Below are 23929 nucleotides of genomic sequence, written 5' to 3'. Positions count from 1 at the left end.
CAGACCAGTTCCTAAATCCACCATTACTTTCTTGCCTCCTCCTTTCTTCATGCTCCATCCCAGAGGCTCCATTCATCTTAAGGCGATCTTTTCAAATTCCAGCTTACAAGTACCATCTTACAGCTTTTGCTGACCAATCGAGACATCGATGATTCCCTTTCCTTCTAACTTGTCTGATTTTACTCTTCTCATTTTATGCTTCCTCTGCATTACCTTCAATTGCTTCTAGCTTTCCATGGGCATGTCTTTTCTACATAATTTTTTCATAAGTTTCTGAGGTCAAAAGTTTATATCTTCTCCTCTTCTTGTCTTCTGTATCATTGAAAATGCCCCAGGTCCCCTCTTGTGCATACCACTTATTTCAAAGTAGAGGCTCAGCAATGACTTGCTAATCAATTAAAATTAATGATAGGTGACTCGCAGATGTGTCTTTTATTTTCAACTTCACATAAATAAGTGACAACAGATTAACTTTCACACACCTAGTAAGAATCATTCTTCCACAGACTGACCGATTCACTCCTCTGATAAGAGGGGGCTGAAAGTGCTTCCCACTTCTGAAAACATCTGTGCTTCATTTTTCTTATGCAAACACTGGAAAGGTCAAAAATGTCCTCTGTGCCAGATTATTGTGTCAAAGGGGTTCTTGGCAAGTGGAAGTAGTGGGCTCCCACACCCATGGTTGGAAACTTTTGCCCACAGAAGTGTATGTCTTTTATTCAAACACGGGCAGTTTGTTTATGTTTAAGGATCCAGCAGTTCAGCCCTTATGTATTCATAATTACCTACCGAGGTCTGTAGGAATTGTTGAATGACAATATTTTAAAACCTCCATTACAATCCTAATGCACGCTACCTGGAGAGGGCTGAGGTGAAGAGAAAACAAAATGAACTAAAAGGTCTCTAGGGTAACTGATACAGTGTCGGCATTTAAATTAGAATCCTAATACCTAATAAGATTTGACAAGACTATTAAACCTTGGCTTTATTTTCTCCTGAGAATAACACCAAGAACTTTTCTGAAGAAATGTGAGGCAATTATTAGCTGGTTTGTAAAATGACTATAATCCAGAGCAACGGAGTCTTACCTCCATTGAGCCATTACTCTGCAAATGCAGAGCTTGCTGCTCCTTGGTGCCCATCCAACCGTTATCTGTAAGTATGTAACAGATTACAGTCATCCTTTTCTCTTCTTCTCTCTGGACCAAAAAACTCCAGTGCTTCTTTTCACTCGTTCTTAATATACTTCAGTTTCCTCAGGGCTCTACTGTGAATTGGGGAGCAGAGACCTAGTTCCTAATGGTGATTCTAGCCACTAGTTTTATGATCTCAGACAAATCACAGACTCTTGGAACCTCAGTATTCTCATCCCTGGGTCGGGAAGATCCCTTGGAGAAGGAAACGGCAATCCATTCCAGTATTCTTGCCTAGCCAACTCCATGGACAGAGGAGCCTGGGGGGCTACAGTCCATGGGGTCGCAAAGAGGCGGACATGACTGAGCGACTATACTTTCACTTTCACTATTCTCATCCCTGAATAGGATATAACTCCTACAACCTTGAATGTAATGACTGATTCAGGCAAAAATGATAAAACCACTGAGGGAGAGGTTTAGGGGAACAAGATACTCACATAGTCTCAAAGAGCTCCCCACATATTACTACTTAATTACAAAGGGAAAATGTACCTTTATGTAGGGGAGGTCTGGGGGTTACTCCTCTAATCAAGTGGTCAAACCCAGGGTGAACTTCTCCATTAGGTGGAACAGGCATAGGTCTGGGGCCCATGATATTTTTAGAGGCTCAATAGAATATCTTAATTCCTTTTAAAATCAGAAGAAAATAATTTAATACAATCTATCTTGGATTATGGTTATCTTTGTGCCAATACAACTATAAAATAAAAATTTTTATGCTTTTTACGGAGAAAGGATCCCATGAAGGTAAAAGTGCAAAGGGCCCAGGAAATTCATAATGTGGCCCTGATCAAACTTACCATCACCAACAGTGGGACAATATGCGATCTTGTGCCTCTTGATACAATGCAATGGGAAAGACATGGCATTGCCTACAACTGTTCTTGCCTCCAATTTTTAACCTGAATCTACCATGAAGAAACAATCAGACAAATCCAATTCTGGCACATTCTAGTAGATAACTAGCTTGGATTCACCAAAACAGTCAACATTATTGTTTTAGAAGAATGTAGGGGAGCTACTATTCTACCTTAAAGGAGGTGAAAGAGATATAACAAGTAATGTTTTTCCACAATATATAGAATACATACGTATAAACTTCTTCAGGAGTTGGTGATGGACAGGGAAGCTTGGTGTGCTGCTGTCCATGGGGTTGCAAACAGTCGGACATGACTGAGCGACTGAACTGAACTGAAGGAATTATTGTTAATTTCACTGGGTATGATAACAGCACTGGGGTTATATAGAAGAGTGTCCTTGTTCTTAGGAAATATACAAACATACTTAGGAGTGAAAGGTCAGAATGTTTGTACCTTACTTTCTAGAGTTCAGCAAAGTAAAACAAAACAAACAAATATATATATATATATATGGTAGATATATATTATTATTATATACTTTACATACATATATGCTACAAAGAGCAAGAATAAAATCTAGGAAATGTTCATTGTGGAATGTGGGTGGGTATTATACAGGAATTCATAAACAGCTTGGGGAGAAAACTTACATTAAAATATAGAGTTTGTAAAAGATGAGCTAAGAGTAAAGTAGCAATCTTAAAATAATGTGTTATATATTTTAATAATAGTCCTTTTGTCATCGGAAAGACTTTATTATAATTTTAATGTAATTGAATGTGTCATATCTAATTCGAGTCTCCACCAGGAATGAAGGAAGCGTCTTCTCTGTTATGTTTATATTGTTCTCTTGGACTTGTGGTTTTAGTATCATCTACAGTCTATTGGATTTTATTTTGCTCTGCTTTGCTTTGGCAGTATTATTTTTAAGCTATGTGCTCATTTAGGGAGGTTAATTAAAACTAGGTCATGCACAATCAGATGCCAGTCTGCAGTTCCTCACCATTATCTGGAAAGTGCCGGGAAGAGTCAAGTTGCTGTAGAGACTTGTACACAGTGGGCACCCACCCCTGCTGCCTCAGCTGCACATGACAAGGGATCCTCTGATGTGAATTCAGTGACAGGGTGAGCTATTCACTTTTAATTCATCCTTATTTTTAAATAAAAATAAGAGTAGAAGTAAACTCCACTGTGGGGCCCAATGTCCCCAGACACACTTTCCAGAAGCTTTAGCTAAGGTTTCAGGAGATTTTCTAAGGTCTTAATAAGCTAAGATTTCCTAAGTCTGCAGTGAAGACTGTCTTGTCTCTGGAGGAAGTGAGCTTTAAACTCAGACCAAGACAGAGGATCAAGATCCGTGCGACAAAGTGTAATCACGATTTTTCTTTTTCTCATTTTCTTCCAAGAGACCATGACACAGATTGTGGATCCACGTAGGACCACCTCTGAGTAAAATCCTGAAGTTACTTCTCTGTGAATCAAAATTTCCCCTCCACTGTGTTCACCCACTGTAGAAGGCCACTGTCTGCCTGACATCAAGCCCTGCTTTGAGGAAGGGAGTGTACATCAGTCATTTGCTCTTTAGTATGGGCTGAAGTCAGTGAGATCACCTCCCTGTATGTAGAGTTCTACCTCTGATTATGGAAGGAAAGCTCTGTTTCCCAATAAAGGTATTTTTGTTTATTCCTCCAGCAGATGGAAGAGATATCTGGGGTGCAAGTAGTTAGACTTCTACCTCTTCACTTCCTTCAAAGGCTTACTCTGCAGCTACCAAGTGGGGATTTCTTTCTAATAACAGACTACAGAGGAACAAGACCATTTTGTACCTGGTTTTCAGTTAGATCAATTTTGTTAAAAACAATAATAGTAGCTAAAATTTATTAGAGATTTCATATGGATCAGGTGACTATGCTACGAGTTTTGTTTAAAATGTTGCTTTTTATCTTCACAGCAGTTCTATGTGGCAGGTACTAACATTATCGCTCTTTTACAGATGAGAGAACTGACATGAAGTAAGTTTTCCAAGGCTATCAGTGCTGAGCATTGGATACAAGATTGGAGCCCATGCAGCCTGTCCCCTAAGCCTCTACCACCAGGCCCTACTGCTTCCTATAATGATGGTCCTGAGATTAACCACACAACGTGGGCTTTCAAGTGTGGGGAAGGAAAAATCATTTTCCCTCTACCCTTCTAAGTTCTTGACTAAGACCCCCGTAATAAAAGACAGCTTAACAAGACAAAAACAAACAAGTTTAACAACATGTATACTTCTTTGGGGGCTTCCCAGGTGCCTCAGTGGTAAAGAATCTGCCTGCCAATGTAGCAGATACAAGAGACGTGGGTTCGATCCCTGGGTCGGGAAGATCCCCTGGAGGAGGAAATGGCAACCCACTCCAGTATTCTTGCCTGGGAAATCCCATGGACAAAGGAGCCTGGCGGGCTACTGTCCATGAGGTTGCAAAGAGTTGGACATGACTGAGGAACTAAGCATGCATATCTCCTTGACAACATGGGAGAGACCCAAGAAAACTGAGTAACTCCCTGAAAAGGCCCAAGCCATTGCCTTAAATACCATCTCCACCTAAAGACAAAAAGATAGGGGAGCCAGTAATAGGAGTTTATCAGGCAGAGCACAGTAAATAAGAACAAGCTCATTATATAGATTTAAATCCATACCTTCTACATTGATAAGTTTCTAGACATTCAGAGTCATCCTCTTTTTCCTGGTACCAAGAGAAAGATCACCTTAGAATGGAGATTTCCCTCATAAATGTAAATATGTCCTATAACAGGGTAACTTCTATGCAGTTTTTAAGAGCTTCTCCTATATGTGCTATTTCTTTAAAAAAAAAAAGTCTAAAATTATTTTTATGCCAATGAGGCACATTTTGGGGCAAATTTTGCTCCCCTTCACTGGTACTAGAAATAAGAAAGAAACCCGAAGAAAGGATCAGGGTGTCTGTTCCCTGCCTGCTACAGCCATGGGGAAAATAGTGTCTTTCTAGACAGACACAAATTTCATATTCTGCCTCTTCAAGTCTGCTATACCTAATTGCCTGCATTTTCACCCTTATATGTACACCCTGATGTTCTCCATGGCCTGAGGCCAAAGTGAGGCCTGGACTCTTCGTATATTGAGAGTCCTCAGGGCCTAAAGAGGCCATCCTAGTGAGACACTGGAGCAGAAGTGAAAAGGCATCAGGGAAGGACTAAAAACCAAAGGCTGGAAGGAGGCTTACAGAAAGAGCCACGGACATGGGGAAGGTTTCAGAAGTGCGGGGTTCTGAGGGATGTAGAAGCTGAGGTATAAAATTGGAAGAGAGACGCAAGTGACTGTTGGACATCTGATGGTGTTTTGGCAGAAAGAGTTGAGCAACTATAGACCTGGGCCCAAAAACGAGTTTCAGTGGGATGATCTAATTCCAAAGCTAGGTGCTAATCCTGCAAGGGAGCCCATCGGAAGGGGTATAAACAGGATGAAACATTACAGTTGCCAGTGGGTATGTTTAAAATGACAAAGGAAAGCAGTAACCCAGTTAAATTTCAGTAGGTTTGCAAACATCCTGGCACAAGTTGTTCGAAGGCCATTCCTCAAAAATGTTATGGAGAGAGGAACATATATTTATAACTTGCAAGACTTTTTTCAGCAATTTATGAGCCAAAAAGTTTGAAGAACGTTTATAAGTCCCATCTGTAAATTATTCTTAGACATGGCCTGCATTTACTCTACTGTGTGGCATAGAAGATACACAGAGAATTCAGAAGAAAAATCACCCATGCTCTATGGTGGAGGGTGAAAGTGAAGTCGCTTAGTCGTGTCTGACTCTTTGCGACCCTATGGAATGTAGCCTACCAAGCTCCTCTGTCCATGGGATTTTCCAGGCAAGAGTACTGGAGTGGGTTGCCATTGTGGAGGGTATAATAGGCTCTGGGTCATAAATTGTCTGTATAAATTGTCATTCATCCCCAAACAGAGCCTGGGACAAGGATTTGGGTTCATGTAGTTTATTTGGGAGGGGCTCCCTGGTAGCATGGGGAAGGGGTGGGGAAGTGGCACAGGGAGGGGATGAAAGGCAATGAAGGGTATCACTCAAGGCAACTGAATCACAGGCCGGCTGGGGACCCCCTGAGAGACTATGGTGAGTACATTCCAGAACTTGCCACCAAGGTGTGAGGAGGTTGGGGTGTTTATCCCTTGACTCCTGTTCATCTTTGGTAGAGAACTGTCCTGCAGTATTAATTTGGGGATACTCTGGCCTGCCCCAAATCTTACCTTGGACAGGATCACCCTCTGTCAGAGAAACACAGGAAGCCCAGATCTGTAAGTGACCTCCAGGGACCACTAACAGCATTCACTATGTTAACTCTTCCTCTGATCCAGTCAAATCAAATATATACACAAAAAATGAAACAATTTCAGTTTTTAAGTATATTTCAAATTATTGAGAATAAAAATAGAATTTCTAAGTTTCTAAATTATCTCAATAAAATACATTATCATTTTTTTTCTTCTTCAAATAAGAATCATTAAAGCTCAAAAATACCATCATGGCATATGAGTCATTGTGTATAATTACAAAAATATGAGTACTATATTTAAATTACCTTTTGTGAGAGGTTTTATACAGGGGGAAATGGTGGGCCAACTTTGTAGATTAATCTTTTAATTTTTATTGAACCCAAACTTATTAGCCCTGTGCGCCTGGTACAGCTCCCAACACTTTTCAAGTGACTGTCCACTAGAACATCAATCAGTTGCAATTTCAACCACATCCTCTCAGCTCCCTTATGAACATGAACAACAATCATGCTAATGGTACACTCACTTTTTTGACTGGGAATTCTAACATTTCATAAAGAAGTCAACACATTATTTCATTTCACTCTTACAAAAATTACAAGTCTTATGAAAAGTAAATACCCTATCCCCTTTTAACAGATCAGAAAACTGAGGCCTGTAATTTGCCCAATGTCACACAGCTGATCATTAGAAAAATTAGGGCTCAAATTCAGACATCTCTTCAACCAAATTCAGTACTTTTGAAGTTATCCTTACTATAAATTGGGCTTCCCTGAGAGCTCCGTTGGTAAAGAATCTGCCTGCAATGCAGGAGACCCCGGTTTGATTCCTGGGTTGGGATGATCCCCTGGAGAAGGGAAAGGCTACTCACTCCAGTATTCTGGCCTAGATAATTCCACGGACTGTATAGTCATGGGGTCACAAAGAGTTGGACACAACTGAGCGATTTTCACTTTCACTTTACTATAAATAGTGCTCTATTAAATGTGAACCTCCAAAACATAATAAGTGAAAGGAAGGAAGGAAAAGGGAGGGAGGGAAGGAGGGAGGGAGGGCGGGCGGGCAAAAGAGTTTGGAAGTTTGTCACCATGAAATTTGGGGGGGGTGTCATAAAAACCAATTGGAAATTTGCTTTGATTCAACAAAGATAATGTCAAGGAAGGTGGTTGAGAGGCAATTAGCTCATTTGAACATTTTTCATTTAAAAATTTAATACAAAAGCATTAACAGCTCATTGTAGACATTTAGTCAGAATTTTTAAAAAAGGGAAGAAAATCATCCAGAAGTCTTACATGTGATGTTTTGGTATATTTCTTTCCAATTTTCCTTTGTCTTTTGTACAGAGCATACAATTTTGTATCTTTCATTAGGGTCTAATAGCCTTGAGATGCCCATGACCCCTCTAGCCAGCAGGCAGCACTTTGCAGATGCCAGCTGGCCTCTCTGGGCACCATGTCTGTTTAGCTCCGAGGAGCCCTGGGGGTCCCTAGAGGACAGGGCTCCAGCCTTCACAGATCCCTCCTAGGGCTAGCTGCAGTGGAACACATCCCACCTAAACGAAGCAAAGCATCCTGACTCCTCAAGCGCTAGCACTTTTAATAGTCAAAAGCGTATCTTAAGCATCTACTTTTGCAGGGTCCTGTACTAGGTACAGACAGATGAGGTGAAGAGAAGCACAAGCCCTGGACACTCAGTGACATTTTCTCTCACTCCATCCTGGAAATTAAAAAGGCTCATACACCCTGGCTCACAGGACTACAAGCTTTCTAAGGGTTGGGTCTATGTCTTGTTCATTTTATGCCTATTTTATTTATTGAACAAATATATAATTAAAACTTAAAATCTTGAACTGTACACCCAATTTGTCTGGCCTGTACTGTCTTACTTTCAGATAACGAAATGGGTTCACGATGTTCAAAATAACCCACTCCTCTGCTGCCACACTCCCAGCCAAATCCTCCTTTAAAGTTCACTTATCCCCAAACCACTCTGGAAGCCATCTTATTAGGCTTTTGCCAAGATATCTCTTATGACGCAAACATTTCCTATTTTTCTAACCATTTCAAGCCCAGAAGAATCCCTAGGGGTACTGAGGCAATGATTCCCCCTGAGCACAATTTCCCTTTGTAACAATTTTAAGGTGACTTGCTTACATGAGGCTATCATGAGAAGACCTTGGAAGAGGCAGTGCCAAGCGTGATGGTGGAATATTAGGAGGAAGTGGTGAGAGGCACAGTGTATGTTTCTATCTTTACTTTCCCCAAAGGAAGGCTCTGCCCCAATGCCCACCTCCCATGGGAGCTGGAACTGACTAAGCCAGGATTTAAAACTCTCATTTTCTTTATTTAAATAACTTTTAGCATCACAGAGGACTCAGGACTTGCTGGAAAAGACACATGGCTTAAAGATGTTGGCTTGATGCTCAAGCTTTTGATGATCCAAAAGCTACTGTGTCTGACATGATGGTGCCTCATAAAGTAAAGCATCACACAGCTGTATGATCTGTCTGTATGATATCCCCTAGGAAATCTATCCTGGCTAACTGGACAAGGGTCATGGATTCCCCAAGGTCCTACTCCATTTAAATTGAAAACTCTCTACTAAATGACCACTTTGGCAAGCAAGTATATGTCTCTGTATCAGGAACAGAAAACTAAGGTCGTCTGGCCAAACCTGGCTTTCTGCCTATTTCATATGGCAGACGAGCTAAGAGTGGTTTTGACATTTTAAATGGTTAGAGAAAAAAATCAAAAGAAAAAGAATACTTTATGATGTGAAAATTACACGAAATTCCCATCTCAGTGTCCATAAATAAGGTTGTACTGAAATTCAACCATGACCATTTGCTGACATCATGTCGATGGCTGCTTTTGCATCATAAAAGCAGAGGTGAGTGGTTGCAACAGGGCCCTGGCCCTCATGGTCCACAAAGCCAAAAATATCCACCACACAGCCCTTTACAGAAAGTTTCCTGGTCCCTGGCCTGTGTGCTTTGCATGTGTGATCAGTGCTCACATTTCTGTTTCTCTCTGCCTGTCCATATTAGAGCTGTTGGTTCCTTCTTTAGACGGAGGAAAGCCCATCTTCCATTACACGCAGCACTGCCTGTTAGGCTTTATTAATTTGTGATAATGAAGATGACAGGCCACTAACCTCTGCCACTGGTCTTCCAGTGTTAAACACTCATGGCTCAAGATGCTTAGTCAATTTATCAGCGCATTAAAATACTAATTTAGTATTTCAGGCTCTCCTTGGCACTATGGATATAAAAGTCCCTGGCCACTAAGAATTTAAAATTTGCTTGAGGGAGTGAGATATACCCAGGGGAGGCTCTTGTAGAACAAGAGAATGGTACTCACATGTATACTCCCCTTCATGGAACACTCAGAACAGATGATGCTAGGCCAGTACACAAAGTGTTGTCACCATGGTACAGACGTAAGAGAATATGTTTGATTATAGTGAAAGTTGCTCAGTCATGTCCAACTCTTTTTGACCCCATGGACTATATCCTTCAGGCTCTTCTGTCCATGGAATTCTCCAGGCAAGAATACTCGAGTGTGTAGCCATTCCCTTCTCCAGGGGATCTTCCCAACACAGGAATCAAACCCAGGTCTCCCACATTGCAGGTGGATTCTTTACTATCTGAGTCACCAAACCTGCTTTAAATATAACTATGGAATATAAAGAGTCTGCCTGCAATGCAGGAGACCTGGGTTGGATTCCTGGGTCAGGAAGATCCCCTAGAGAAGGAAATGGCAACCCACTCCAGTATTCTTGCCTGGAGAATCTCATGGACAGAGGAGCCTAGCAGGCTACAGTCTATGGGGTCGCAAGAGTCAGACATGACTGAGTGACTGAGCATACACACACACACACGGAACATAAAACTTAGGTGTCCTAAAGTTGCATTTCCTTAACTTAAAGAAGAGGAAACTGGTGCCCACTAGTTTCCATAGCTGGTTAGCTGAGAACCAAGACTAGAACATCCATCTCTTGGATCCCCAAGTCACTTGTATTTGTCTGCAGCACTTTGGACTTGCAGACTTTTTAAAGAATAAGTGAAGAATGCTTAAAACTAAATATTGACTACATTTATCTTCATCCTGTAGTATATGTATGTATTCCTGAAGCCATCATTTTAACCTTCAATTTCACCTCTGTTGACAATCTAGGAAAGAAAAGATGCCAAATTCTGACTTTTCTGTTCTTCTATGATGTTTCCAATCATTTAAAGGGAAAAGGGAAAAGATAAAAATGAAATCCTTAAAAATCTGTTTTGATCACCATTTATGTTAAAATAAATAAGCATTTCCCATATATCCTGACAGAGAAACTACTGTAATTTTGTTTTTAAATAATTTCATATTCTTATAAAATTATGTTTATAAAGTATCTTTCATAACAGAGGCCTGACCCTGGTATGAAACAGCCTGACAATAAAAACAAACACCACTAAAGAGAAAAAAGAAACTTCAAAAAACTTAAAGTTGACCTGTAGTTATTCTATTTATATGTAGACAGCATAGAAATAAGTGAGTCACATGAATGTATTATCTATTGCCACAGTAAATTCTTCTCACAATGGAAATAAATTTCTTTATGTGCTGCATTTCACATTTCCCCCCTATTTCTTTACTATGTAACTTTTAGCTATCACCACTGGCCAATCGGTCTGAGTACAATACAAAAAAAAGTAATGAAGAAGAGAACTTTAAAGAAGTGTATCTTAGCAACACTTTGGTGCTGTCCTTCCCATGAAATTTCAGCTGTTATTAATCATTGCATAACTACGTGTTGGCTCTAGCTCCTGCTTATTGGGGCTAAGAGACCTGGCCTAGTTGAAAGATCCCAGAGGCTTTGATGTTCCTATAATACTTGGCAGTGTCCACTGCTGAGGGCCTCAGTTGAGATTCCTGACTTACTCACTTTGAGGTTAGCCAGAGCTCACTTCTCTGAATCTAAGTTGCTGATTTAATATGAGGCTCTGAATGCTGATCCCATAGGTCTGACTTGGTAGTTCTGGACTCCTCTTTAGAGCAGCTGGAATGTGGACAGCTTGGTGGGGAGCGCATTAGATCTTTAAGAGAGGGAGCAGAGGATTTTCCCTTTTTGATAATAGCAACCTAGCTTGTTGCTGACCAACTCTCCAGAAATTAAAAACTAGAAAATCCCTCTGAAAACATCTGAGAAATACCAAGACAGTAAAGATTTGAGGGACCAGAGTCCTGGAGAGAAGGAAGTGCAAAGAGATGAAGCTGTTATTCAGCATCATTTTCCAATTGACCAAATTTCAAACAGCAGCAGAGAAACTAAAAGCTAAAAAGAGCTTCTAGCAGTTTCAGGATGAAGGAGAATAATAAATGGAGTTCGGGGCCCACCAAGGAAGAGAAGCTGAGGTAAATACCCCAGGTTTATAGTTGAGATGTCCAAAGAGGTACATCCTAGGAGTTGGGGTGAATCAGAAATGGACCAGTTCTCACAAAGATCAAAGCTCAGCCTCCAATCTGTTCAATCTTTGATTGGGTCAGTCACACCACCACCTCTACCTGCCCACAAGAAGCAAAAGCTCATCTTTTCTGGAAGATAATACCAGCCCCAAATTATCTACACTTCTTCATATACAAAATCAGGTAGTGAAACAAAAATTGCCTTGTATACCAGAAAACAAAATGGTCAAAAAACAAGAGGCTGTATAATAGAGACAGACTATAGAGTTCCACAAGTTAGAGTTACCAAAGAGGGACCTTATAATATATTGGGATGAATTCAAGAAATTATGTGATGAGATGGAACAAAATGGAAATTCCACAACTGCAATAAACAGTAACTGAAATTAAGAATTAAATGAAAGCTTCAGAAGCAGATTAGACACAGTTGAAGAGAGAATTTGTGAGCTAAAAATGGCCAGACTGAAGTACAGTGAGGAAAAAGGATGGAAAATACAGAAAAGGTAATAAAATATATAGGTGAAATGAAATTGTGTTTAAAATAGTTCCCAATCACAGAGGCCTGAGCCAAGTATGAAACTGTTTGCCTCAGTAAAACCAAAAACAACCAAAAGGAGAAAAAAATCATGAAGAAGCTTTAAGTAAACCTGCAGTTATTCTATTTATATGTAGATAGCACACAGAAAGAGAGAAAAGAGAGAATGTGGCAGAAACAATCTTTGAAGTTGTCATAGCTGAGAACTTGCCAAATATTACTGAAATCATCAAGTCACAGATTTAAGAAAAAAGCTATGAATCTCAAGAAGGAAGAATACAAAGAAAACCATACCTAAGTGCATCATAGTAATGCTGTTGAAAACCAGAGATAAAGAGAAACATCTTAAAATGAGTCAGAGAGGAAAAAATGAATAATTTTAAATTATTTCTAAAATGAATGAAACAGACATCTGAATTCACAGTGGAAGTCAGGACAATGAATGGCAACTTCTAAGTGGGAAAGATAAGAATGGCCAGCCTAGAATTTTATGCCCAGTAAAAATATCCTCTTCCAATACATTAAATAAAAACAAATGAAACCAGCAAGAGAGTTCCAGAAAAACATCTATTTCTGCTTTATTTTTTATTTTATTTTTTTCATTTTTATTTTTTTATTTTTATTTTTTTTAAACTTTACAATATTGTATTGGTTTTGCCATATACCAACATGAATCTGTCACAGGTATACACATGTTCTATTTCTGCTTTATTGACTATGCCAAAGCCTTTGACTGTGTGGATCACAATAAACTGTGGAAAATTCTGAAAGAGATAGGAATATCAGATCACCTGACCTGCCTCTTGAGAAACCTGTATGCAGGTCAGGAAGCAACAGTTAGAATTGGACATGGAAAAACAGACTGGTCCCAAATTGGGAAAAGAGTACGTCAAGGCTGTATACTGTCACCCTGCTTATTGAATTTATATGCAGAGTACATCATGAGAAATGCTGGGCTGGAGGAAGCACAAGCTGGAATCAAGATTGCCAGGAAAAATATCAATAACCTCAGATATGCAGATGACACCACTCTTATGGCAGAAAGTGAAGAAGAACTAAAGAGCCTCTTGATGAAAGTGAAAGAGGAGAGTGGAAAAGTTGGCTTAAAGCTCAACATTCAGAAAAGTAAGATCATGGCATCCAGTCCCATCACTTCATGGCAAATAGATGGGGAAACAGTGGAAACAGTGTCAGACTTTATTTTGGGGGGCTCCAAAATCACTGCAGATGGTGATTGCAGTCATGAAATTAAAGGACGCTTGCTCCTTGGAAGGAAAGTTATGACCAACTTAGACAGCATATTAAAAAGTAGAGACATTACTTTGATAACAAAGGTCCATCTAGTCAAGGCTATGGTTTTTCCAGTGGTCATGTACGGATGTGAGAGTTGGACTGTGAAGAAAGCTGAGCATGGAAGAATTGATGCTTTTGAACTGTGGTGTTGGAGAAGACTCTTGAGAGTCCCTTGGACTGCAAGGAGATCCAACCAGTCCATCCTAAAGGAGATCAGTCCTGAGTGTTCATTGGAAAGACTGATGCTGAAGCTGAAACTCCAATACTTTGGCCACCTGATGCAAAGGACTGACTCATTTGAAAAGACCCTGATGCTGGGAAAAATTGAGGGCAGGAAGAGAAGGGGACGACAGATGATGAGATTGTTGGATGGCATCACCAGCTCAACGTACATGGGTTTGGGTGGACTCTGGGAGTTGGTGATGGACAGGCAAGCCTAGTGTGCTGCGGTTCATGGGGTCACAAAGAGTCAGACACTACCGAGCAACTGAACTTAACTGAAGTGAAATACTAACGGATATTCTTTGGGCAGAAGTAAAATAATCTAAGATGATGTCACAGAGATGGAGTAAGGAATGGTGAATAAGTCTAAAGGTAACCATGTGAGCAAATATAAAAATAAACATAATGTCTTATAGGTTTTAAAGTATGGAGAGAATTGAAATATAGAATAACAAGACTTCCCCCCGCACCAAAGAAAAAGACAGGAGGGAATTAGAATGAAGTTAAAGTGTCCTATTACCCTTGTCTGGGAAGCAGGAAAGTTCTAATTTATAATAAATTTAAATGATTCAAGGATACATATTGTAAACACAAGGGTAACCCTTAAAAGAACACTGAGTTTGTATAATTTAAAAATTCATGCCAGGGGTGGGGGGAAGGATAGAATAATTTATATGTTTAATTAATTTAAAAGAAGGAAAGAAGGGAGGGAAAAAGGATTATGAAACAGGTGAAACCAACAAAAACCAATAATAAAATGGTAGATCTAAACCCAAACATATCAGCAAATCGACGTTATCAGAATGTTTGACTTTATAGGGCAGAAATCTATAGCCAAGTTACAAACAGCAAAGACATTTCTGTTTAGTCACTCATTTTATGCATACCCACAAAATACCAACATTGATGAAAGTAACTTAACATCTGTAATGCAAAGACATCCATGGCAAATAGGTTAATGGGCATCATCAAATAAATGAGTATCTAAGATTACTCAAGGTACAAAAAAACTTTGAAATTTTACAGCCCTTATAGGAAAGAAACTTGACAGTGGCTTTCTCTGATAATCTTAAACATTTGATAATAATCTTAAACACTTATATGACATTACCAGTAATGAGTTATGGAGCTGAAACTTTTCTAGCCTCTCATTAATAAGTCAATTTGAATCAACCATGCTAGGAGACTGAAGTATCTTTCTAATTTCTCTATAGAAAAGCATATCACCCAACAGGCACCTGAAAAGATGCTCAACATTGCTAAGCATCAGGTAAATGCAAATAAAAACTACAATGCCTGTCAGAGTGACTATCATCAAAAAGAACACAAATAACAAATGTTGGTGAGGATGTAGGGGAAAGGGAACCCTTGTACACTGTTGGTGGGAATGTAAATTGATGCAGCCACTGTGAGAACAGTATGAAGGTTTCTCAAAAAGCTAAAAACAGAACTGTCACAGGACCCAGCAATTCCACTCCTGGGTATATATCTAAACAAACAAACAAAAAAACTAATTTTAAAAGACACACGCATCCCAATGTTCATAGCAGCTTTATTTAAAATTGCCAAGATATGGTAGTATCCCAAGTGTCCATCAACTGATGGATGAATAAAGAAGATACGTTTTTCTCTGAATATATGCCCAGGAGTGGGATTGCAGGGTCATATGGTAGCTCTATTCTCAGTTTTTTCAAGAATCTTCATACTGTTCTCCATAGTGGCTAAACCAATTTACATTCCCACCAACAGTGTAGGAGGGTTCCCTTCTCTCCACAACCTCTCCAGAACTTGTTGTTTGTGGATTTTTTTTTTATCACAGCCATTCTGATTGGTGTGAGGTGATATTGCATTGTAGTTTTGACTTGCATTTCTCTAATAACCAGCGATGTTGAACAACTTTTCATGTGCCTATTGGTCATCTGTAGTCCTCTTTGAAGAAGAGATCTTCTGCCCATTTTTTGAGTGAGTTGTTTGTTTTGATGTTGTTAAGTGTAATAAGCTGTTTGTATCCAAGGCAAACCATTCAATATCACAGTAATCCAAGTTTATGCTCCAACCAGTAATGCTGAAGAAGCTGAAGTTGAATGGTTCTATGAAGACCTACAAGACCTGCTAGAACTAACACCCAAAAAGATGTCCTTTTCATTATAGGGGACTGGAATGCAAAAGTAAGAAGTCAAGACATACCTGGGGTAACAGGCAAATTTGGTCTTGGAGTACAGAATGAAGCAGGGCAAAGGCTAACAGTTTTGCCAAGAGAACGCACTGGTCATAGCAAACACCCTCTTCCAACAACACAAGAGAAGACTCTACACATGGACATCACCAGATGGTCAATACCAAAATCAGATTGATTATATTCTTTGCAGCCAAAGATGGAAAAGTTCGATACAGTCAGCAAAAAAAAGACCAGGAACTTACTGTGGCACAGACCATGAACTCCTTATTGCCAAATTCAGAATTAAATTGAAGAAAGTAGGGAAAACCACTACACCATTCAGATATGACCTAAATCAAATCCCTTATGATTATACAGTGGAAGTGACAAAGAGATTAAAGGGATTAGATCTGATAGACAGAGTGCCTGAAGAACTATGGACAGGGGCTTGGAACATTGTACAGGAGTCAGGGATCAAGATCATCCCTAAAGAAAAGAAATGCAAAAGGGCAAAATGGCTGTCTCAGGAGGCCTTACAAATAGCTGTGAATAGAAGAGATGTGAGAGGCAAAGGAGAAAAGGAAAGATATATCCATTTGAATGCAGAGTTCCAAAGAATGCAAGGAGAGATAATTTTATTTTTATTTATATTTTGGCTGCTCCACAAGGCATGTGGGATCTTAGTTCCCTGACCAGGGATTGACCCTGTGCTCCCAGCAATGGAAGTGCAGATTCTTAACCACTGGACTGCCAGGGAAGTCCCACAAGGAGAGATAAGAAAGACTTTCTCAGTGATCAGTGCAAAGAAATAGAGGAAAACAATAGAATGGGAAAGACTAGAGATCTCTTCAAGAAAATTAGAGATACCAAGGGAACATTTCATGCAAAGATGGGCTCAATAAAGGACAGGAAAGGTATGGACCTAACAAAAGCAGAAGAGATTAAGAAGAGGTGGCAACAATATACAGAAGAGCTATACAAAAAAGAACTTCATGACCCAGATAACCACAACGGTGTGATCACTCACCTAGAGCCAGACATCCTAGAATCTGAAGTCAGGTGGACCTTAGGAAGTATCACTATGAACCAAGCTAGTGGAGGTGATGGAATTCCAGTTGAGCTATTTCAAATCCTAAAAGATGATGCTGTGAAAGTGCTGCACTCAATATGTCAGCAAATTTGGAAAACTCAGCAGTGGCCACAGGACTGGAAATGGTCAGTTTTCATTCCAATCTCAAAGAAAGGCAGTGCCAAAGAATACTCAAACTACTTCACAATTGCATTCATCTCACATGCTTGAGAAGTAATGCTCAAAATTCTCCAAGCCAGGCTTCAACAGTATGCAAACCATGAACTTCCAGATGTTAAAGCTGGATTTAGAAAAGGCAGAGGAACCAGAGATCAAATTGCCAACATCTGTTGGATCATCGAAAACACAAGAGAGTTCCAGAAAAACATCTATTTCTGCTTTATTGACTATGCCAAAGCCTTTGACTGTGTGCATCACAACAAACTGTGGAAAATTCTTCAAGAAATGGGAATACCAGACCATCTTGAGAAATCTGTATGCAGGTCAGGAAGCAACAATTAGAACTGGACATGGAAAAACAGACTGGTTCCAAATCGTGAAAGGAGTACGTCAAGGCTGTATATTGTCGCCGTGCTTATTTAACTTATATGCAGAGTACATCATGAGAAACGCTGGGCTGGAGGAAGCACAAGTTGGAATCAAGACTCCTGGGAGAAATATCAATAACCTCAGATATGCAGATGACACCACTCTTATGGCAGAAAGTGAAGAAGAACTAAAGAGCCTCTTGATGAAAGTGAAAGTGGAGAGTGAAAAAGTTGGCTTAAAGCTCAACATTCAGAAAACGAAGATCATGGCATCTGGTCCCATCACTTCATGGCAAATAGATGGGGAAACAGTGGAGACAGTGGCTGACTTTACTTTTCTGGGCTCCAAAATCACTGCAGATGGTCACTGCAGCCATGAAATTAAAAGATGCTTGGTCCTCGGAAGAAAATTTATGACCAACCTAGATAGCATATTAAAAAGCAGAGACATTTCTTTGCCAACAAAGGTCCATCTACTCAAAGCTATGGTTTTTCCAGTAGTCATGTATGGATGTGAGAGTTGGACTATAAAGAAAGCTGAGTGCTGAAGGATTGATGCTTTTGAACTGTGGTGTTGGAGAAGACTCTTGAGAGTCCCTTGGACTGCAAGGAGATCCAACCAGTCCATCCTAAAGGAAGTCAGTCCTGAATATTCATTGGAAGGACTGATGCTGAAGCTGAAACTAATACTTTGGCCACCTGATGTGAACAGCTGACTCATTTGAAAAGACCCGATGCTGGGAAAGATTGAGGGCAGGAGGAGAAGGGGACGACAGAGGATGAGATGGTTGGATGGCATCAGTGACTCAATGGACATGAGTTTGAGTAGGGTCCGGGAATTGGTATTGGACAAGGAGGCCTGGCATGCTGCAGTTCATGAGGTTGCAAAGAGTTGGACACGGCTGAGAGACTGAACTGAACTGAATGGGAAGAACTGATTCATTGGAAAAGACCCTAATGCTGGGAAAGGTTGAGGGCAGGAGGAGAAGGGGACGACAGAGGATGAGATGGCTGGATGGCATCACTGACTCAATGGACATGAGTTTGAGTAAAGTCCAGGAGTTGGCAATGGACAGGAAGCCTGGCATGCTGCAGTCCATGGGGTTGCAAAGAGTCAGACAGGACTGAGTGACTGAACTGAACTGAAATTTTGGAGACTAATCCCTTATCCGTCACATCATTTGCAAATATTTTCTCCCAATCTGTGGGTTGTCTTTTCATTTTGTTTATTATTTCCTTTGCTGTGCAAAAGCCTTTGAGATTAAGTAGGTCTAGTTTGTTTATGTTTGTTTTTATTTCCATTATTGTGGGAGACGGATTGAAAAATATGTTGCTGTGACTTATGTCATAGAGCGTTCTGCCTATGTTTTCCTCTAGCAGTTTTATAGTGTGTGGTCTCACATTTGGATCTTTAATCCATTTTGAGCTTATTTTTGTGTATGGAGTTAAGGAATGATCTAAACATGATTCAGAGAAAAACATGATCTGAAAGGATACATGCACGCCAGTGTTCACTGCAGCACTGTTTACAATAGCCAAGACATGGACGCAACCTAATTGTCCATTGATAGAGGAATGGATCGGAGAAGGCAATGGCACCCCACTCCAGTACTCTTGCCTGGAAAATCCCATGGACGGAGGAGCCTGGTAGGCTGCAGTCCATGGGGTCGCCAAGAGTTGGACACGACTGAGTGACTTCACTTTCATTTTTCATTTTCATGCATTGGAGAAAGAAATGGCGACCCACTCCAGTGTTCTTGCCTGGAGAATCCCAGGGACGGCAAAGCCTGGTGGGCTGCCATCTCTGGGGTCACACAGAGTCGGACACGACTGAAGTGACTTAGCAGCAGCAGCAGAAGAATGGATAAAGAAGATGTGGTACATATATATAATAGAATATTACTCATCCATTTAAAGGCATGAAATAATGCCATCTGCAGCAACATGGATGGACCTAGAGAGTGTCACACTGAATGAAGTAAGTCAGACAGAGAAGGAGAAATATCATATGACATCCTTTATATGTGGAATCTAAGAAGAAATGATATAAATGAATTTACTTACAAAACAGAAAGAGACTGACAGACTTAGAAAATGAACTAACAGTTGCCAGGAGGAAGGGACAGTTAGGGACTTTGGGAAGGTCACGTACACGCTGCTATATTTAAAATGGATAACGAATAAAGACCTATGGTACAGCACAGGGAACTCTGCTCAATGTTATGTGCCAGGCTGGGTGGGAGAGTGTCTGAGGGAGAATAGACGCATGTAGATGTATGGCAGAGTCCCTTCACTGTTCACCTCAAACTACCACCACACTGTTAATCAGTTATACTGCAATACAAATAAAAAGTTTAAGTTTTTTAAAAATATAAGATATGGTATATGTATATATAATGGAATACTACTCAGCCATAAAAAAGTGACAATTTGCCATTTGCAGCAACATAGATAGTAGAACCTACCAGAATTCATTCATTCCTTTGTTCCTTCCTTCATGGATCCATTTATTCATGTAGTCAGCAAACACTTATCAAGCACCTACTACAGGCTAGAGACTGTCCTAGTGTCAGATAATGCACTAATGAACGCCATAGCCTCCCCTGCCCCCCCTTTTTTTTTGAGCTTATATTATAGTGATAGGAAACAGAAAGTAAGCAAGTAAACCAAGAAATGAACAAAATAATTCTCAAAAAAAAAAAAAGTGGATGATATTTACCCAAGAAAAATGAAGATATACATCCGTACAAAAACTGTACGGGAGACAGCTTGATTTATAATCACCAAAACTGAAAACAAATCTAATACCCATTAACTGAAGAATGAATAAACAAACTGCCGTCTGGCCACACAATGGACTACTACTCAGCAACAGAAAGGAAGAGATTACTGATACATGCAACAACATGAACTGAAAGAAGCCAGACTCAAACGGCTTACACACTGTATGATATCATTCATATGATATTTTGGAAAAGATCAGTGGCTGCCAGGAGCTTTGTTTTCTTTCTTTCCTTTTTCTAGGAGCTTTATTTTCTGTAAGAACAACTTAGTGTGTAAGGGAGGTTATAAACTAAAGAAAGTTTGGATCTGGAAAAAAAATCCCCTCCTGGGTGGAGGAAGAGAATAGACTACAAAGGGACATAAAGGAATTGGGGGCTGATGGAAATGTTCTATATCTTGATTGTGCTGTGCTCTGCGTGAGTGCTAAGTCGCTTCAGTCATGTTCGATTCTGCGACCCTATGGACTGTAGCCCGCCAGGCTCCTCTGTCCATGGGATTCTCCAGGCAAGAATACTGAAGTGGGTTGCCATGCCCTCCTCCAGGGGATCTTCCCGATCCAGGGATCAAACTGGCATCTCTTACATCTTCTGCATTGGCAGGCGTGTTCTTTACCACTAGCGCCACCTGGGAAGCAGGTGATTGTGCTGGTGGTGGTTATATGACTGTGTAAGTTTGTCAAAATTCATAGAACGCACACTTAAAAATTTACTGTATATGAGTTACACCTCAATCAACCTGAAAGAAAAAACTGGATGAAGGAATAAAGTGTTAGTCATTCCTTTAGACTGAGTGATCAGTGAAGACCTCCTACAGAAGGTGACATTTAATATGTAAAATGAATCTGCAATCTCTTACTCTTGTAGCAGCAAATACCAGATATTAATCCAATACTCAGTAATCAGAATTTCAAAGATTACTATAACAAACAAGATCCCTTGATCTACTACAGGGAAGTAGAAAAAGGAATGGAGAAAAATTTTTTCTTTTATTCTGCAAACCATGTGTTTAATTAAGAGAGAATTTATGCAAACCCCACACACCAGGAGGATTTACAAGTACAAAAATGCAAATTTAGTCTATTTTCAAAGGCTGTATTGACAAGCACAGTTCAAAAAACCTCACCAGGGAGCCCTTTCAGTCTATACTCTATGTTTCATGATTAAGTATGCGCCTTTTTTTTTTTTTGCCTCCATGCATTTTAAGTTGCCAGAAATGATAATTAATCATATAAAGGTCTACGACTTTAAAAGATAATGTGTGAGAGACAAGGTCAGAGTTCTTTGCTGCCCTTATCTGCAGAGCACTCCAACTCAAAGAGTCTTGCTGGGAACCAGCCCCCCTCCTCCCCCCCCTCCCCACCCCCCCCCACCCCCAACCCTTTCCCTTGCAGCTGCCCTCTGAGCACTCCCACAGCCAGCAGTTATGACAGATCCCTCATTGTGGGGAGACACGAGCTGAGTTTCCTTCAGGAGAGGCAGCATATGCTTCGGAAAAATCATACTCTATAGAAGTTTTGGACTGGTGACTCATGTAAACTCCTCCAACACAGACTTTCTAGGAAAGATGCTTACAAGAGATTAAATTGTCCTCCCTTTTGAGAAAAGGCCAATCCCCTGGAAACCAGTGAAGCTGGGCCTCTAGAACAGTAGAGAAGCTCTGTAATCACTGGGGTGATCCCCTCAGAAGGGGACCAATTTGGAATCACTCAGGACATCTTCCCTCAGAACAGTAGGGTTTTAACTCCCACTGTCCAGAGAAGGGAAATGGAATCAGACTTTGGATGGTTTTTTCAGTTTCCCTGAAGGCATTGGGACCTGAATGTGGAAAGCAGGGTTCTAGTGTACTTCCATTTTGAATTTGTTGTGACAAGGCCAAATTCCAGCACCTCTTTTGGTGTCTGTGTCAAACAAGGTAAGATATTGTGATTTATAAGAAATACATATTTGGTCATTCAGAAATATATTTCTCATATGCATTTGGTTTTCCTCTAGTCCCTGGCTCACACTCCTAAAACCCTTGGAGTTTCCTAAGTGTGTTGAGAGTCATAAAGGCGTCTTTTGTTATGTTAATAAGATGACTTTTGGAAAGCCACTAAGGATGGGGGCTGGTTTCCAAGTGTCCGACTCTTTGCGACCCCATGGACTGTAGCCTATCAGGCTCTTCCGTCCATGGGATTTTCCAGGCAAGAGTGGGTTGCCATTTCCTTCTCCAGGGGATCTTCCCGACCCAGGAATCGAACCCAGGTCTCCCTCATTGCAGGCAGACACTTTACCGTCTGAGCCACCAGGGAAGCCCCTAGGCCTGATTAGAAGGCTGGAACTTTCACTCCCAGCTCCAGATCTCTGGGGAGAAGCTGTGTGTTCAATCAGCTGTCAGTGGTCAATGGTTTAATCAATCATGCCTGTGTAATGAAGCCTGCATAAAAATCCAAAAGGACAGTGCTCACTTCAGCAGCATATATACTAAAATTGGAACAATGCAGAGATTATCATGGCTCCTGCCCAAGGATGATATGTGAATTCATGAAGTGTTCCATGTTTTTTGATGCAACCACTATGGAGAACAGTATGGAGATTCCTTAAAAAAACTAGAAATAAAAATACCATATGACCTAACAATCCCACTACTGGGCAAATAGCGTAAGGAAACCAGAATTCAAAATGATACATGTATCCCCGTGTTCATTGCAGCACTATTTACAATAGCTAGGACATGGAAGCAACCTAGATGTCTGTCGATAGATGAATGGATAAATAAGTTTGGTTCATATATACAACAGAATATTACTCAGTCATAAAAAGGAATTTGAGTCAGTTCTAGCGAGGTGTATGAAACTGAAAAGCCTGATATACAGAGTGAAGTAAGTCAGAAAAACAAGTATTGTATATTAACGCATATATATGAACCTAGAAAGATGGTACTGAAGAACCTATCTGCAGGGCAGGAATAGAGATGCAGACATAGAGAACACACTTGTGGGCAGAGCAAGAGGAGAGGGTGGGACAAATTGAGAGAGTAGCATTGAAACATACACATTACCATATGTAAAATAGATAGCTAATGGGAATTTTCTGTATGATGCAGGGAGCTCAATCTGATATTCTGACAACCTAGAGGTGTGGGATGGGGGTGGGGCGTGGGGGGAAGTTCAAGAGTGAGAGGACATACGTACACTTATGGCTGATGCACGGTGTTGTAACCAACACAGTGTTGTAAAGCAATTATCCTCCAATTGAAAATAAATAACCTTTTTTAAAAAGGACAGGATTCAGAGAGTTCTTGGGTTAGAGAACGCGTGGAGATGCAGGGTTTGTGGTGCCTGGAGAGGGCATGGAAGGTCCCTTTCTTCATACCTTACCTTCTGTATCTCTTCCACCTGGCTGTTCCTGAGGATAAAAGCATTATATCCTTTTACAATAAACTGGTGATTTAATAAATAACGTGTTTTTCCGAGTTCTGTGAGTCATTCTAGCCAATTAATGGAACCTGAGGACAGGGGGTCATGGGGACCTCT

General features: G+C 40.4%; 1 protein-coding gene and 1 non-coding gene across 2 annotated transcripts in view; one reads left to right on the top strand and one right to left on the bottom strand.

Moving 5' to 3' along the window:
- GRPR (gastrin releasing peptide receptor) overlaps positions 1-23929 on the bottom strand; it is a 43644-nt gene that overhangs the window by 12559 nt on the left and 7156 nt on the right. The window lies entirely within an intron of this gene.
- LOC113888252 lies at positions 22854-22957 on the top strand. The gene has a single exon (XR_003509892.1). It is a non-coding gene; the product is annotated as a U6 spliceosomal RNA (small nuclear RNA).

Source organism: Bos indicus x Bos taurus, chromosome X (genome assembly GCF_003369695.1).
Source record: "Bos indicus x Bos taurus breed Angus x Brahman F1 hybrid chromosome X, Bos_hybrid_MaternalHap_v2.0, whole genome shotgun sequence".
Taxonomy (NCBI): Eukaryota; Metazoa; Chordata; class Mammalia; order Artiodactyla; family Bovidae; genus Bos; species Bos indicus x Bos taurus.
The sequence above is the reverse complement of the archived record's forward strand: the minus strand, read 5'-3'. Positions and strand labels throughout refer to the sequence as shown.